This window comes from Alexandromys fortis, unplaced genomic scaffold, assembly GCF_014885135.2.
Source record: "Alexandromys fortis isolate MF-2015 unplaced genomic scaffold, M_Fortis_MF-2015_v1.1 scaffold_3, whole genome shotgun sequence".
Taxonomy (NCBI): Eukaryota; Metazoa; Chordata; class Mammalia; order Rodentia; family Cricetidae; genus Alexandromys; species Alexandromys fortis.
Genome location: NW_026067909.1, coordinates 19,279,268 through 19,283,381, shown reverse-complemented (window position 1 = coordinate 19,283,381; position 4,114 = coordinate 19,279,268).

The following is a 4,114-nucleotide window of genomic DNA, read 5'->3' as shown; positions in this document are numbered from 1 at the left end:
ACAAGATGGCTCACTCATTCTAACCTGCACTTGTCTGTACAGCTCGGGTCAGACTCCTTATCCTGCTGCTATGTGCTGTAGTGCAGGCCTGCCACAAGAGGGCACTGTAGGGGAAGCAATTCAGCTGCCTCAGCCCCAAGAGTACAAAAAATGCAGCTGCTATTTGAAGAGCTGCCCACCCTACACCCAGTGCCCTGGCCTTTGTTAAGGTAAAACTACCCCCTTCCAATCTGGTATAGTTCTTTCTGCCAGAGAGAGCCAGTCTAAGCCCCTGAACTGAGCCCACCCAAGGCACAGCGAGCTGAAGGAGGCCACCAAGCAGGAATGGTGTGGGTACGCTGCTGAAGTCAACATCCTCTCAGATTTTCTTCCCAACATGCACTTTGTAAGCTGAAAGATAATTGAATATTGAACGCTATCAAGAGAAGGAGGTTGGCAGTTCTCTAACCCTTACAATTACCTTCATTTTGTCTGTTCCTATACAACCCATAATCATGCTAATAATGAGGTTTTACAAACTTATAGTCAGGTTTTCTGACCTTGTGGTAGTCACTGTGGCAAACTTTCCCCCTCATTCCTACAGCCTTTAAAGTTATTTTAGTTGACCAAATAATAAAGCCACATAAGAAATAACATGTTAACTGGGTGTCATAGGTCATGTCTGTAATCCCAGCTCTTGTGGTCCTGAGGTAGGAGTAACATTAAGAGTTTGAAGCCATCCTGAGCTATAAAGTAAGTTTGGGGCCAGCCTGGGCTATAAAGTGAGTTTGGGGCTAGCCTGGGCTCTAAAGTGAATTTGGGGCCAGCCTGAAGCACACTTGTTAGAATGAAGTAGCTAGGAGGGCCGTGTGTTGATGATGTTCTCTTTGCTCTACAGCTGAGGAGAGGCAGTCCCTAGCTGGTGTGTGAAAGTGGTAGCCAAAGAAAAGCAGGCCAGAACTGATAAACACAGGGTTGGTAACTCAAGAGCTGTAGACAAAGGGGAAAAAAGAGTTCCCTGGCCAAGGGAGGAAGTGGGGAAAGCAGCCCTCAGTTATTTCATAGCATTCTCAGAGACAGGTGCGATAGGCCTGTTTTATAGACAAGAGAGTCAGTCATACATCCATGATCAAAAAGCCAAAATGTGGGGCTGGGGAGGTTGCTCAGTGGTTAAGAGCACTGACTGCTCCCTGAGGGGACCCAGGCTTAGTTCTCAGCGCCTACATGATGGCTCACAGCTGTCTAACTCCAGTTCTAAAGGATGTCGATGCCCTCTTTATCCTGAGCACATTCTACAACAAACCCCAGAAGCCACATATGCTGTGTCGGCTCTCCCCACCTTGACTGATCCCGTCTTACCCTCATTTGTCTTATTTCACACAGTGTTCGGTTGCTGTCCTTGCACCTGAGAATGGCATGCTTCTAAAGGAGTTGTTTTCCTTCTGTGCTGCTGGTTTGTGTAATCTTTGAAAGTGAAGGATCGTGCTACCTTGAGCTGCTCAGTGTCAAGCCCAAGGGTGCTATGTAAACACTTTCCCCTTTATTAGGCATTAAGGAAAACTAGGCCGGCCACAGTGCATTTTCAAAAGAGTTAATAAATGTATCACCAGGGCCAGCAGCTCCCCAGGACCCATAAGGAATCACCAGCTAGACTCATTGTTCTCAGTTTGACATGTTGCTGTTCACTGACCTCATTCAGAGCCTGCGTCAGACACATGAGTATCTGACCAGCAGAGAATGGTTCACTTGATTAGAGTCACAGGTAGGAAGTGATAGGGTCTCAAAGGAGGCAGTGCCCCCCCCCCCCAGGGCTACCGTGTGTCATGCCGCTTCATGGCACTAGCCCCTTTGTAGATCTTGCTGCAGTCTGTGTAAGGCTGCCGATCCTGATGACTCAGCTGTGGCTACCCTTTAGTGGCTCCCTGTAGAACTGTTAGTCACTTCTTGTAAAATCATGCCTAGTATAATTAACTTAAAAGGAGGAAAGGTTTGTTTTAACTCACAGTTTCAAAAGTTATGGTCCGTGGTTGACTGACTCTGCTGTTTTGGGGCTGTTGACAGAGCACCACAGCAGAAGGGTATGGAGTCCCAACATTCTCCATCTCAGTGGGCAGGCAGTAGGGAGAAGCAGACAGAAGGGACAAGATGCATCCTGGGTATGTCTCCAGGACCTACTTTCTCCAGCTAGGCCCCACCTCTTGCTATTTACTACCTTCAAATAATGCCACCATATGATAACTCCATAAGGAGCGAGGTCAGAGTCCTCAGGAGCCAGTCACTTCCCAAAAATGTATCAGCTGGCAGTGCAGTCCCCAGTATAAGCCTGTGGGAGACATTTCATATTCAAACTGTAATGAGTACCCTGGGGCATTGATTTTCACAGAGAGATGGTCACAGCCTTAGCCACTGCAGACTTAATTACTTAAGCCCTCCAAGTAGGACACATGAAGCCAAACACTTCATGAGCTCATACTTCCTTTGGACTTAGAGACGGGGAGAAAGAGGCAAGGATTAGAGTTCCTATTCTACTGTGAGTATTTTCTACTCTCCTGCCCAACAAAGACAAAGTCTGGTGCTTACAAGGTTGTCCTGTCACTTACTGGTTGTTTCTTCAGTGTGGGTGAGGGGGATGGCTGAGGGTTGGATGAGTGTTGTCAGCAAGCACTTAGGGACCTCATTCCAGGGTCCCCACATTGGCTTTCACTCCATCACAGCTTCTGTTTCAAGGCTGATGCTGACAAGCCAGCCTCCTGAGGCTGGTGACCCTGAGGCTGGTGACCCTGAGGCTAGCCCTCTTTAGCTGAACGCTTGCTCCCGGACCCCTGCTGCTCCTGGCTCCCATCCCTCAGCAGAGTCATGCCGTGGGAGGTTTTAGTGGATACTGAATTAGATCCTGTCTGAGTAGAAACAGGATGAGCGATGCTCAGAAATCTAATTGGAAAGATATACTGTAATGGTTTTCACTAGACACTAGGGATGGAGAAGAATGGGCCTTGTCTTTCCTTGAAGCGTTCACTGTTGTCTTCTGTGCTTTATTTCATTGATTGCCAAGCAGCGTGCTATGCTCAGTACCAGACACACAGACAAATCAATGAGATACAGCCCACACCCCAGGGATGGCTGAAGAGGAACAGCTGAATAGAAGGCTTAGGAGGCCTCGTCTGTGTCTCAGCCACTGACCCGCCCCTCCCCCCCCAAGGCAGCAGCAGGGCAGAAGCTAGCCTTGGTTGATAGGTCTGTCTTTGCAGCAGCCATGAGGACACTAGGCCACAGAATCTTTAAGGCCATACTTATAATAAGTTCATTATTCTCCATTCAACTCATCAATCGGGATTGCCAGACAGACTCTTAAGCCTGGCAGCCTTACCCTTTGCTGTGCAGCTTTTTAAAAAATAATTTATTATTAAATTTATTTTATGTGCATTGGTATGAAGGTGTCAGATCCCCTGGAACTGGAGTTGCAGACAGCTGTGAGTTGCCATGTGGGTGCTGGGAATTGAACTCAGGACCTCTGGAAGAGCTGCCAGTGCTCTTAACCACTGAGCCATCTCATCAGCCCCTGCTGTGCAGCTTTGACGGGATCAGCCATGGCTCTGGCATTGGCTACTGATTGCCAGTGATCGTGAAGCTCTCGTGATGAGTGCTTACTCTAGTTCTCATGCCATCTGTGAACCTGCCCAGGCCACGTGTGGAAAGTGAGGGACTATGTCTAAGCCACCCCCAGTCTCAACTGACATGTTAATTTGGTAAAGACAGGAAGAATTAGGCCGAGCAGTTAAGCGCGCTCACTGCCCTTGCAGAGGACCTGAGTTGGGTTCCCAGCACCTACATGGCAACTCAAAACCGTAACTCCAGTTTCAGGGCAGTATCTTTCTCTGACCTCCACAGCTACTGTACATACATGGTGCATAGACAAACATGCAGGCAAGATACTCATACATGTAAAATAAAAATAAATCTTTTTCTAAAAAGACCAGAATTATCACATCCAGTCCTAATTGCTAACCCACAAACTCTTATGTGTTATTAGTTCATACCACCAAGTTTGGGCTCATGTGTTATGTGCTGTTATTGTCTCAGTTGATAATTGATGCCAGTGGTAAATTGGGCTCCAGTGTAGCCTTGTTTACGGGGA